The sequence below is a fragment of the Xyrauchen texanus genome, chromosome 50 (genome assembly GCF_025860055.1).
Source record: "Xyrauchen texanus isolate HMW12.3.18 chromosome 50, RBS_HiC_50CHRs, whole genome shotgun sequence".
NCBI classification, from domain to species: Eukaryota; Metazoa; Chordata; class Actinopteri; order Cypriniformes; family Catostomidae; genus Xyrauchen; species Xyrauchen texanus.
The window spans coordinates 20545955-20561146 of record NC_068325.1 but is presented as its reverse complement, the minus strand read 5'-3'; positions in this window follow the sequence as shown (position 1 = coordinate 20561146).

Genomic DNA, 15192 nt, shown 5'->3' with positions numbered 1-15192 from the left:
CATCCGTTTGTCTGTCTGTCCGTCAGTCCATTCCCATGATTTTCTCCTGTAAACACCTCACAAAGCATCATGTATTATTTAATTTACTCTAGGACTTTAAAAACAAGCACATTATCGCAAAAGAAAAACTGCAGTAACTATCAGCGAATGTAGAAAGGGTGGGTCACTGGGGTCTCGTTTAATTCCATAAAGACACTGTGTGTGATAAAATGTGTAGTGTATAAGTAGTGGCTTAAATATGAGAAAGAAAATTACAAAATTTTAATATTTCCTGCTTATGCTTTAAATTAAAGCAGTTGGACACGCAAGGGAGTGTGTTACAGTTATTTTGCAATGATCAAGGGATGTTTTTAAGCACAACCTAATTTGTACCGCGGTAACATCACTGTAACACAGTGACTTAAACAACAGCAGCAACATCAATATGATAAAATACACCAATGTTCAACAAAGATAATATGCATTAATAGTAATTAATGGAGTAATGGAGTGGTGGTGGTGTAGTGGTCTAAAGCACATAACTGGTAATCAGAAGGTCACTAGTTCGAGCCCCACGGCCACCACCATTGTGTCCTTGAGTAAGGTACTTAACTCCAGGTTGCTCCGGGGGGATTGTCCCTGTAATAACTGCACTGTAAGTCGCTTTGGATAAAAGCTTCTGCCAAATGCATAAATGTAAATGTAAATGTAGTAATAATCATAGCAATTTTTTTTTCCGCCAAAGAATTGTTCATTTGCCTTTAATTGTTAAGCAACACCAATATAAAATATAATTGTGTTAAAATGTTACGAAAATGCTTTCAATTACCGCATATGGAGATTTTAGAAAACATCTCGTATGAAGACTTTTGAAAATGCTTTTTATTATTGCATACTGAGACTTTCACAAAAGCTCTCTATTACCGCATCAGGAGACTTTCGAATATGCTTTTTATTACCGCATACGGAGACTTTTGAAAATGCTTTTTATTACCGCATACGGAGACTTTTGAAAATGCTTTTTATTACCGCATATGGAGACTTTTGAAAATGCTTTTTATTACCGCATATGGAGACTTTTGAAAATGCTTTTTATTACCGCATATGGAGACTTTTGAAAATGCTTTTTATTACCGCATATGGAGACTTTTGAAAATGCTTTCTATTACAGCATACGGAGACTTTCGAAAATGCTTTCTATTACCGCATACAGAGACTTTCGAAAATGCTTTCTATTACCACATATGGAGACTTTAGAAAATGCTTTTTATTACCGCATACGGAGACTTTTGAAAATGCTTTTTATTACCGCATACGGAGACTTTTGAAAATGCTTTTTATTACCGCATATGGAGACTTTTGAAAATGCTTTTTATTACCGCATATGGAGACTTTTGAAAATGCTTTTTATTACCGCATATGGACACTTTTGAAAATGCTTTTTATTACCGCATACGGAGACTTTTGAAAATGCTTTTTATTACCGCATATGGAGACTTTTGAAAATGCTTTTTATTACCGCATATGGAGACTTTTGAAAATGCTTTCTATTACAGCATACGGAGACTTTCGAAAATGCTTTCTATTACCACATATGGAGACTTTAGAAAATGCTTTTTATTACCGCATACGGAGACTTTCGAAAATGCTTTTTATTACCGCATATGGAGACTTTAGAAAATGCTTTTTATCACCGCATACGGAGACTTTCGAAAATGCTTTTTATTACCGCATACGGAGACTTTCGAAAATGCTTTTTATTACCGCATACGGAGACTTTAGAAAATGCTTTTTATTACCACATATGGAGACTTTCGAAAATGCTTTTTATCACCGCATACGGAGACTTTAGAAAATGCTTTTTATTACCACATATGGAGACTTTCGAAAATGCTTTTTATCACCGCATACGGAGACTTTCGAAAATGCTTTTTATTACCGCATACGGAGACTTTCGAAAATGCTTTTTATTACCGCATACGGAGACTTTAGAAAATGCTTTTTATTACCACATATGGAGACTTTAGAAAATGCTTTTTATCACCGCATATGGAGACTTTAGAAAATGCTTTTTATTACCGCATACGGAGACTTTAGAAAATGCTTTTTATTACCGCATACGGAGACTTTAGAAAATGCTTTTTATTACCGCATATGGAGACTTTCGAAAATGCTTTTTATCACCGCATATGGAGACTTTAGAAAATGCTTTTTATTACCGCATATGGAGACTTTCGAAAATGCTTTCTATTACCGCATACGGAGACTTTTGAAAATTCTTTCTATTACAGCATACAGACTTTCGATGAAGTGGTTTCATTTGTAATCAAACATAATTAGCAATACAACTTCTGAAATATTAGTTTACATGTTTTGGCTATTCAAGTACAAAGATCTAAGCTCAATCCCCGGAAGTGTCATTCTAAGAGCTAAGAACAAAATCTTGCAACTCTCCAACCAAGTAAATTATGAAGTGTATTATGTTATTTAAGTCATAAATAGATTTTATGAATCACAAAGAAGCCAAACTTGTTTTCTTCTTGTAGATCAAAACTAGTCATCTGTGAGCGTGCTTGAGTCTTAATGCGAGCAGATCAGCCAAACCAATGCAACTTGAGTCAAAGGGAAAACAACGCTGACCATCATCGGCGCTGGTTAGTATTAATGATAGATCAGCAAGTTATTACAATTTTTAGATGATTTTAATAATTATTTTTAAAGTAAAATAAGCATATATTTTTATTTTTATAAATATTTTTTGACTATGAAATTGTATATTAGTTTTCCTAATTGTTGCACAAAAATTATAAGTGATTGTATTATTGATTTATAATAATTCTCAATTGATTTATAAATGTTTCTAATGATTATTGAATGGCATATATTGTACAGAAACTCTTGCCAGTTCATTCGTCACATTGTCAAGTCAAGTAGTTGGTCATCAGCGTATTCCATGCATATAGAAAATGTATTTACTATACACAATAAACATACAGCAGTAGTTTGTAGAGTACTATTTACAAACACACCCAATGCATATGTGTGTGTACGAGATGGACAATTTACCCAAAACAACTCACAGATCAGCTATCCGTTAACCCTGTTTATTGATTATGCTTCACAGTCAATAATGAGTTTGCAGTTAAGAGTCGACTTTAGTGTGGGTGGCCGCACATGCAATGATAGACCTGTCTCTCCACAGCCTCTTTACCTGCACAAGGGTCTGCTCACCACCAGCCGCTAATTAATGGAACAATGCCATCGATTTCTCATTCGCCAGAATTGAAGGTGCTCTTTGCTAAGTCTGCTACACTTTTAGTCACGATAGATGTCTCTCTCTCTCTTTCTTCATTCATTTTCATCCTCTCAGCTATATCTGTCTTTAGTCAGGGATAAACATGAGACTTGGAGAGTGTTTCCACTGAAATAATTTGTTTTAAAGAAAAGTAAAAAAGAAGGACTGAAATGCTCTAATTTGCAACTAGTTCAAAAGGCTGCATATAATCCATTATTTGCATAAAGTCAACATGAAATTAAAGTAAACACTATTTACTTTCTTAATGCATGTTCCTGGTCTGATTGTGTAATTATGTTTTGTCTTTGTAATTTTTGATTATGTTTAATATCCTGTATTTGTAGTAAAACCATAGCAACCATAAATTGACTATGGTTTTACTACATATTAACCATGATATCTGTAGTAAAACATAATAAAACAGGTAAAAACAAAATTATGGTAATAAAATATTAGTAACTATACAACTACAATTATAGTAACACTATGTGGTAAGAACTATGCTGTTAAAAACCATGGCATATGTAGCACTAATTTACCACAGTGTTACTTTATCAACTAACCATGTTTTTTTCTTTTTTCCAGAATGATTGATTTTAAAAACGTATTGCCAGGAAATGTTAAACTTATTTCAAGGGAACGCAAAACTTATTTCAAGGGAACACAAAACTTATTGCGAGGAACGCAATACTTATTGTGAGGGAATGCAAAACTTATTTCGAGGGAACGCAAATCTTATTTCAAGGGAACACAAAACTTATTGTGAGGGAACGCAAATCTTATTTCAAGGGAACACAAAACTTATTTCAAGGGAACGCAAAACCTATTTCGAGGGAACGCAAAACTTATTTCAAGGGAACACAAAACTTATTGTGAGGGAACGCAAATCTTATTTCAAGGGAACACAAAACTTATTTCAAGGGAACGCAAAACCTATTTCGAGGGAACGCAAAACTTATTTCAAGGGAACGCAAGTCTTATTGCGAGGGAATGCAAAACCTATTTCGAGGGAACGCAAAACTTATTGCAAGGGAACGCAAAACTTATTGCGAGGGACCGCAAAACCTATTTCAAGGGAACGCAAAACTTATTGCGAGGGAACACAAAACTTATTTCAAGGGAACGCAAAACTTATTTCAAGGGAACGCAAAACTTATTTCAAGGGAACACAAAACTTATTTCAAGGGAACGCAAAACTTATTGGCAGGAAACGCTAAACTTATTGCCAGGGAACGCAAAACTTATTGCCAGGGAACGCAGAACTTATTTCAAGGGAACACAAAACCTATTGCCAGAGAACGCTAAACTTATTGCCAGGGAACGCAGAACTTATTGCCAGGGAACGCTAAACTTATTTCAAGGGAACGGTAAACTTATTGGCAGGGAACGCAAAACTTATTTCAAGGGAACACAAAACTTATTGCCAGGGAACGCTAAACTTATTTCAAGGAAACACAAAACCTATTGCCAGGGAACGCTAAACTTATTGCCAGGGAACGCAGAACTAATTGCCAGGGAACACTAAACTTATTTCAAGGGAACGCTAAACTTATTGCCAGGGAACGCTAAACTTACTTCAAGGGAACGCAAAACTTATTGCGCGGGAACGCAAAACTTATTGCCAGGGAACGCAAAACTTATTGGCAGGGAATGCAAAACTTATTGCCAGGGAACGCTAAACTTATTTCAAGGGAACACAAAACTTATTGTGAGGGAACACAAAACTTATTGCCAGGGAACGCTAAACTTATTGCCAGGGAACGCTAAACTTATTTCAAGGGAACACAAAACTTATTGGCAGGGAACACAAAACTTATTGCCAGGGAACGCTAAACATATTTCAAGGGAACACAAAACTTATTGGCAGGGAACGCAAAACTAATTCCAAGGGAACGCAGAACTTATTTCAAGGGAACACAAAACGTATTGGCGGGGAACGCAAAACGTATTGCCAGGGAACGCAGAACTTATTGCCAGGGAACGCTAAACTTATTTCAAGGGAACGCTAAACTTATTGGCAGGGAACGCAAAAATTATTTCAAGGGAACACAAAACTTATTGCCAGGGAACGCTAAACTTATTTCAAGGGAACACAAAACCTATTGCCAGGGAACGCTAAACTTATTGCCAGGGAACGCAGAACTAATTGCCAGGGAACGCTAAACTTATTTCAAGGGAACGCTAAACTTATTGCGAGGGAACGCAAAACTTATTGCGAGGGAACGCAAAACTTATTTCAAGGGAACACAAAATTATTGCGAGGGAATGCAGAACTTATTGCGAGGGAACGCAAAACATATTGCCAGGGAACGCTAAACTTATTTCAAGGGAACACAAAATTATTGCGAGGGAACGCAGAACTTATTGCTAGGGAACGCAAAACTTTCAACATAATTTATACTCAAATGTGAATTTTCAAGCAGTATTGAATTGCACACATTGTTTAAAACAAACACATCGGCTTCTAAAATTCACGTTTGAGTTATGAAAATGTGTCATTTATGTTATAAAACAAAATCTCCATGTATCGTCAAGTAATGTTTACCGCAGGGAACCCATGGCGAATTAGTCTTCCTGCTGAACAGCGCTATACTTTTAAAACAGTATGTATTTTAGTGTTTAGGTACATTGCTGCCCACTTTTTTTTTTTTTGTCTGTGGTATGAGTTGAAATGATTTTCTGTGGTAATTCACATTATGCCACAAATGCTGTCACTTGAGCTTAATTTGTAGCAGATTATAAGCAGATTTGTAGCAGATTTTTTTTTGAAAAAGCAGGTTTGCAGGTAGTATCCTCATGTCCATCTGTGTAAGTAAATGAGTGTCATTTCCATTCCACACATTACCTCTCATTCTCCCTGACAGCTAGGCGAGAACATGTAAAAATAGCTCAGTGGGCTCATCTGCAGGGTTAGGCTCTTCCAGAAGATAACTGTAACTGTGGGCACCAGTGTTCGATTGTTGGGTGTCGCACCCTTGGGCTCTCCATAAATCAGTGTCTTTTACTCCAGTGATGGAGCCAAAGTTCTGTTAGACTATCAGCACAAGTCAGCATTCTCTTTGTTACAGTTCATTCTGTTCCGAGACGTCCTCTGTCAAGATTATGATGACGTCTTCTGCACTAAAATAAAAACGTTATTTTTATCCCATATCCTCCTCCAACTTACGTCATTCTATGAAACTGCCTTTTTTATTTGGGAAAAGTACATTGTGTTAAATGTTGGGATATTCTGATCGCATTAACATAACAATAATAACATTTTTCATAAACTGAGTTTGTTGGTGAATTATACTGTCATGGCCAATTAATTGTTCTACCAATGTGGTTACATAATTAGTCATACTAGCAAGGTGAACCCCATCATGATTATGCCTTTTCCCCTTTTTCTCCCAATTTGGAATGCCCAATTCCCAATGTGCTTTTAAGTCCTTGTGGTCTTCGCCTCAATCAGGGTGGCGGAGGACGAATCCCAGCTATCACATGGCTTGTTGAGCGAGTTGCCATGGAGACATTGCACGTGTGGAGGCTTCACGCCATCCACCACGGCATCCACACACAACTCATCATGTGCCCCATCTAGAGTGAACCACATTTGTAACCATGAAGAGGTTACCCCATGTGACTCTACCCAGTCTACTTAGGAGACCTGGCTTGAGTCTCTCAGCATGCCCTGGGATTCAAACTAGCAAACTAGCGAACTCCAGGGGTGGTAGTCATCGTTTTGTACCACTGAGCTACCCAGGCCCCTACGATTATGCTCCTTTGAATGCAGAAGACAAAAAAGTTGTTTAGTCTACATCCTATGGCGATATTCATGGTGGTGCATTAATTCAGAATGTTCAATTTTGCCCCTACTGGGAAGTTCACCTTCCTTTCTACCAGTCATAATCCACACCAAACCCATTGTGAGCGACACAACTCTGGCTCCTCACAGCAAGAGAAGCCTCTCCATCTCTTTTCGGTTAGCCTTTCATTTCTGTTCAGGCTTTTGTGAAAGCGACCCGAAGCCTCCAGGCCCCAGGATCCTGCTGAGCCTTTTCATGGCGAGATAAACAGGCATGCATTGGGTTTAATTTAAATATATAGACATGTCTTTCACCCAGGAATTGAACACTTTTAGCTGATGTTTGACAGCGGCGTTTGCCCGGGGACCAAAAATTCCCAGTTCAATCCTAAAACTCTTTTGGCTGTAGCTTAAAACCACTGATGTAGCATACTGTGGCTTTTACAAACAGCTCGACAAGCTTGACACGACGCCTTTTGCTGAAGTTTTGGCACAGTTTGTGTCTGTCGCGAGAAGTCGAGCCAAAGTTTCAAGGACAGTAGAAGCTAGTTTGTAATGTAGGGTTCTTTGAAGAAAAGACGGGCTACAAGTAGCCTGAATACACAATCCATCATTTCAAACATTCGGCTCGATGCATCGACAGCATCAACTGTTCTTAAAAGCACAACCCGAGTGGATGCAATGATAGAATGGGGTCAGGATAGTCCCGGCAACTTCAAAGTTGACTGAAGATTAAGTCAAACCAGTAATAGGAGAAAACAGAGCTGAGGATCTGTAGAAAACAGAATACATTTAGACAACTCTTTGCTATCACCCAAGGGAACTATAGAAGTGTTTGTGCAGATGTGTCAATATAAGAAACATCTGGCTCTTGGCCCGCAGGTGGTCGAGAAATCCGAGCCTGCCAAAAATGTTTTTGTGTTTGTTTTGTTTGGGGTTTCTTTAAAATGCTTTTACTATAGTGCAACGGTCTGGTTCTGGAAGTAGAAATCCCATTCATTTTGTCCATTTGGGAATTAATATTTAGCGATAACTTGTAAACCTTTAAAGGCAGACCTACCGTGAGCTCTGGGGTTGTTAAACGAGGGTATATGCTTCTTAGGAAGCCATTAGTCCATGTTATTTCAACGTAATGTTTTCAAGTATTGTTTAATACGGCAATTCCTGTAGAACTACAAATCGGGAAACAAATCGACCAATCAGAGAAGGGTGGCAAATAAACCCAGGCAAAAGAGCTCTGCAGCAACCGCCCAGTGTCGGAGCTAGGGGGTCACCAGGGGGGGGCGAGGTAGACCTCATTGGCCACCCCACTCGCAATTGCTGTTATAGTCGTTTTTTTGGTCATTTTTTGGCACAATTTAGTTGTGAACTTTAGAGGTGAAATCATCTCTGTACAAATGTTCACACTAAGGTGGCCAAACCTCCCCGTCCCGAGTGGCATTGATCCACTCTTGAGACCGCTACATTAATACGTTGACAGCTAGAACGTATCATTGTAAAATAGTCACTTAACACTAATATATATATATATTTATATTTGTATTTTTTTTTTTTTTGCTTTATCCTTGACATTGTGCCTTGACAATGTCAGATTGGACATCTAAAAAACATTTTTGGCTGTCAGTCAAAATAATGTAAAAAATGGCCAAAAAAACGTGTTTGGGCATTATCGTGTTGGACGGCAGGAAAAAGACGATCCTCCGTTTCTCTCACCATTTACATAATGGACAATAAATCCAAAGGAAATATTAATATCCTCCTGACATGAGGAATTGACTCATTTACACCTGAAGACTCCCAGAGGGACCGGCTGCAGTCTGAGCTATAGGCGCTGATGGATATTCAAACAGACATGCCTCCTGCCGAACGCTAAACAAGGTAAACAGGGCGGATAGATTCTCCACCCCGTCAGAACCACAGAGTCCCACATATGTCTGACAGCCAGCTAAACGCAGGAGGCGTTAGCAGTGACAGGAAGCAGGTACAGAAACAGAATATGGGTTTCTCTCAATATATACCCTTAGAAGAAACTCATTAATAGTTTATTTAATATGATACATGAAATGATAAATGAGTAACTACTGACTGTTCATTGGTTTAGTCTGAGAGTCAAAGTTTATTCTTTTCAATAACAGTATTAACAAGCCTGGTTTGCAGGTCTAAGCTGGATCTCTCAGCCTGGCCAAGCTGGTGTTCAGCTGGTTTAGCTCCAAACCCCTCTAAAACAAGCAAACCAGACTAGGAGACCAGCACACCATCATATGATGGATTAACCCTTTAGAGGCCCAGCGTAGCACCAGTGCAACTTCTGTTTAAGTAATTAAAAAATGCCTTATTTTCATTAAAATGGGTAAAAACTACATAACTGACACTCTGGACTGGATCATATCTAGAGACCAGAACAGATGTAATACTTTATCAACAGCAAAGCAGCAGTTTCAATGAAGAGTCCCTTGCTGCCTCTGCGTGATATTACTGTGCTAACGCCCTATCTAAAACTGTGCACAGGTGATTTGACCTGACGTGAGACCTTGGCATGGCTCACTGGCATGCCACTTGCTGCAATCGTTCTCGGTTGCCTGTCACATGAGCTGCGACGAGCTCGGTGCGACCCTGCCCTTGACAGACAATATGTCAAAATGGCCTGTGGTCACCATGCGCACGTACAGATGCACAAATGTATGATTGCGCTTCAGGTCAGTTGTAATTTCTGCAGCTTGCATTATACCTGCATGTTTATTCCGCTATTCTGCACAATATATTTTCTGTGCTGCTGTGAACAACAGAAAAAGAGCGTAAGTGCATTTGAACTAATACGCTATTAAGGAAAATTACACACAATGAGTGACAATTTGAATGGAGATTTCAAACATATCTATGCAGATAAATACTGAAATCCTTCAGTGTCTGCGTTTACACAGTTTATGAGAACATCAAGATACACTTAGCAATGTAGAAGCTATTAACATTCTCTTTAAAACGAGGACAGCTTGCCTCATGCAATTTATAGTGTTTGCATCTAAGCAAATATTTGTTCTTCAATTAAACCCACAGGCTGCAAAATGAAAACGAATGAAACGTATGAATGCATATGACACGCCTAAAGCAAAGGAAGAATAATAACTGTTTGCACAGCAGTGATGTTATTGTCCTGGACAATGGCGAGTCATTCAATGAAAGGAGTGTCATTTGTGTTCACAATATTAGAACTAGAGCACTAAACAAATAAATCTGAAAAAATCTGATATACTGTATATAGGTGGTGCTTCAACTATGGGCAGTTTGGCCATTTTACACTCTAAATAGCTTGTTTAATTAGTCTACTAACAATGTCCAACACTGGATATACATAAATGACAGGATAATTATAATTATTTTAACACTAACCTTTGAAAAATTATAAATAAAAACACTTAGAAATGGTAGAAATGGTGCCACAACTGATGTCGTAATTTGTATTTTATGTAATATTTTTTAAATAATCAATAAATATTCATATAAAATGTAAATATATTTTATAATAATAATATTAAATATAATCTAATAAATTAATATAAATATATATTGGTTTATATTTATATCAATCTTTTTTTAGATTATGATGTAATAATAATAATAATAATAACTAATAATATTTATGATTAACTTATTTTGTACATTTTATATTTGATAAAAGTTAACATATGTCATTATCACAGTTTGCTTGTTTTTACAAACTGAGAGACACATTTTTTTGTTGTAAATAGAGCTTAAGTTGTATTTTAACTCTTGTATTTATTTCTTTAAAGTCAATATGCAGTGACATTCACAACCCATTTTACTTTTGCAATTCGACGCATTTCCGAGTGAGAGAGGATATTTAACATTGCTTTTTAGTAAAATATGCACTTCAATGGTTTCATTTTGATTGTATGTGAATAATTTAATATAAATATATAGGTTTATGTCACTCTTTGTTTATATTATCATAGTTTTAAATAACCTCTTTAACATTATCTTTAGTGATCTGCGAGGGCTGTGTGTGTGTTGCGCGCTGTACTACCTGCATCCGAAACAGTATCTACTGGCTTCTCTCTCAAACTAACCTCCACTAGCGTTCGGATGCGTGTCTCTAACTCATTAATCTTCTCCGTCAGCCTAACTAATTCTTTAGATTTATCACATGTGAATCCCTCACTGCTGATGGAAGAAGCTATAGTAAACATGTGGCATGCAATGCAGGAAGAAATAACATGAGCGGAAGCCATGACTTACCACAATTGTTTGTTGTTGTTTTCTGGTTGTTCTTAAGCAGCGTGTATTTGAGATTGATGTGGTTTGATGTGGCTCCTGATCAGCAGATGTTTGAGATTGATGCAATAATCTGTGTAAAACACAGTGGAGAATACGAATGCACTCAGTCAAGATGCGAGATGTAGGCAAGCCGAAAAAGAAAAAAAAGAGAGAAAATGGGTGCACACTGTAAAATACACATAGCTGAAATAGTAGAAAAGAGGGAAAACCAGTATCACGCTGTAAAATGGTAATGGATAAAATGATGAACATAATAATGAATAATAGAATAAGCAATGCTACGAAGGCTAGCAAGCTACAAACACTCGTGCAGCGTTTCGGCAGCAACCCGAAACACTGTCATTAAAGTAATTTTTTAACCAATCTATATAGTGCTAACTATAGTTTTGGCAAGTCATTTAGGACATCTACTTTGTGCATGACACAAGTCATTTTTCCAACAATTGTTTACAGACCGATTGTTTCACTTTTAATTGACTATATCACAATTCCAGCTGGTCAGAAGTTTACATACACTAAGTTAACTGTGCCTTTAAGCAGCTTGGAAAATTCCAGAAAATTTTGTCCTGTACCTGTGGATGTATTTTAAGGCCTACCTTCAAACTCAGTGCCTCTTTGCTTAACATCATGGGAAAATCAATAGAAATCAGGCAAGACCTCAGAAAAAAATTTTGGACATCCAAAAGTCTAGTTCCTCCTTGAGAGTAATTTCCAAACACCTGAAGGTACCATGTTCATCTGTACAAACAATAGTACGCAAGTATAAACACCATGGGACCATGCAGACATCATACCGCTCATAAAGGAGACACATTCTGTTTCCTAGAGATGAACGTAGTTTGGTGCAAAAAGTGCAAATCAATCCCAGAACAACAGCAAAGGACCTTGTGAAGATGCTGGAGGAAACAGGTAGACGAGTATCTATATCCACAGCAAAACAAGTCCTATATCGACATCACCCGAAAGGCTGCTCAGCAAGAAGCCACTGCTCCAAAACCACCATATAAAAGCCAGACTACAGTTTGCAAGTGCACATGGGGACAAAGATCTTACTTTTTGGACAAATGTCCTCTGGTTTGATGAAACAAAAATGTAACTGTTTGGCAATAATGACCATCGTTATGTTTGGAGGAAAAAGGGTGAGCCTTGCAAGCCGAAGAACACCATCCCAACAGTGAAGTATGGGGGTGCAGCATCATGTTGTGGGGGTGCTTTGCATATATATATATATATATATATATATATATATATCGTTTTTTAATACATATGGGTTGTTATATCATACCAATATATCAAACCAAATTCATAATAATAGTATAAAATGGCAAAATCGTACATGTTGGCTCGTACAAAAATGTACGACTTTACTCACATAGACAAATATAAACGAACCAATGAACAAAGTTATTATGATATTTCCTACGTTTAAACCCAAACCCTAAACCTAACCATGATTTTAATTGGAAATAACTTTTTTTCACAGAAGAAAGAAAAACATTGGGGTTTGGAATGAGACAAGGGAAGCATATTACCGGTTATTAGCATAGCATCAGTCATTTTTAGTGCATAAATAAATATGGAATGAGTAACCAAATTTGTTCACAGATGTTTCTTTTCTTAAAATAGTGTTGGGTAGGAGGCTAGCTTAAATTTGATGCCTGTATTTTATCCATTGGTTGGTTCTAATGGGAATAAAAATCATACCTTTTGGTACAAATTATTACAAGTTGTTATAAGACATTGTTGAATAAATGCCATGGGGCACTCATTATGTATTAAGAGCAAGATTAATACCCAGTTCCAATTCTGAAAGTTAAACTATTAAAATAACATCCATTAAAATAAGCCACAGTGTTGGTTGCGTTAAGGTAGGACCTTGTCAACAGTATCAGCCATCTGTTGGTTTTATATGGTGTAACCTCCAAAATGTACGCCCAAGGACTGACCAGACGGAGGTAAGATGAATAGCTTAATCTCGTTACCTTCATCAGAGCATGATCTTTGAGTTTTGGCAAAGAAACGGACATCACCTGCTCTCAGACCAGCTAATGGTGGCCCCAAACTGATTACCTTCCACATCACCCAGTCATTCTGTCTGACCAGAGGCCAGTGAGAGTGAACGGGGGCCCGGGCCGTGATTGACTGCCCTCCCAGCATCCTCTGTCTCTTCGCCGTCTCAGACAAGCTTAGTGGAACCATCACTCGTGCAATTCACGGGCACGACTTAGCCCAGCATGTAGCTGCGTCCTCGGCTCAAGGGCAGATAGGACAACGCCGCCCCCCTCCCTCGCCGTAGGAGGCCTTAATGTACCTCACTGCCACATCAGATCATATCCAGGTCACCCCTGATAAACTGCCATGGACATGACCATTAGCTGCTCTCAATGTCCGTGAAACACTGCGGCAGCACAGAGCCATATCGTGTGCAGGATATGAATTATACAAATGTATGATTTTTCTAGAATTCAAAAGTAACACAATTATCTATTAGCTCGTTCACACAGACGAGCATTCTTGTTCTTCTTTGAAGAAGATGTGTGTATTTCTGTGCATGACTGGACTCATTAGCGACAGCGACACAAACATGAGCGCCAGTGTTATTGGTATTAGAAGCTGCATAAACAGCTGCGGCCCATCGGTTATAGAACAGAGCACATCTGCCAGTCCAACACAGCTGCTAGAGTGCTAGAAAGACAACAATTACTGTCCCTCTTTTGATGACCTCTTCAGAAATCAAGCCTGAGAAACCACATATGCATAATATACGATGAAATGTCACAGAGGAGCAAAAGCTAAAAAGTAGGTGCATGACCTGTAGAAAATGTACACCATCAACCTCATGAGATCAAACTACAAACTTTAGATTTAGATAGATAACGGGGCCATTTAGTTTGGTTTATGACCTTGAAAGCAGATAAAACACAAAAAAGTAATGGGACACCATATTCGTAAAGTGTCCCGTATTCGTGAAAAGTGCCTCTTCAACATCTGTTGGTCTGCAGTTCATACAGTAAACGACTGTGAGGCAGTCATTAACACTTTCTTCCTAACGTCATATTGTTAAACCTGAGGTAGGCGAGCAATTAAAGACTGGATGATAGTAATACATATGTTTGTCATAATATGTCGATTTCCATGAGTCATAATGTACAGATATGGCAAATAAATGTAGAAAAAAAGTACACTGTTCTGGTCTTTTTCTAGTCTGGAAGACTAAAACAACCAGTTTAAGATGGGGTTTTACTCAAGTAAAGCTCAAGTTATTTTTATAATCAATGGTTTCACCTTTTCACCACAGTTAAACCACCGTTTCTATGCAAGACCTATGGTTGATTTTCCTAAAAATCCAGTTTAAAAGTATTCTTTAAGGCAACGGCGTTGAATACATTGAGCCCTTCCCTGATGATGGATTGACACGTCTCTGGTTCTGCCCTGCGTTTATATATTTGATGCATGTAAAGGGAAGCCAAGGTCAGGAAAATTGAACCTGTCAGTCAGAAAAGCATCTACACTCGAAAGACAAAATATTGATTTATGGCGATCATGCAGTCTAGCTCACATCAGTTTGCATCACATTAAGTAAAGCAGCACAGTCCGTTCAGACAAGATGCTATCTTCAGGGGCGGAGCCAGGAGTTTTTCAAAGGGGTGGCCATGCAGGGTCAAGCGATCAGTCTGTGGTGGCACAGAAATGTTCGGGTAGCATTTTTATATTGTCGGACTTTGGGGGTGATGGTGAGTGGATACAATGACACCTGGGACGGAGAGGTTTGGCGACCTTGATGTGTGCACATGTTGAGTTTGTACATTTGTACGGAGATGATTTCACCTCTAAAGAACTA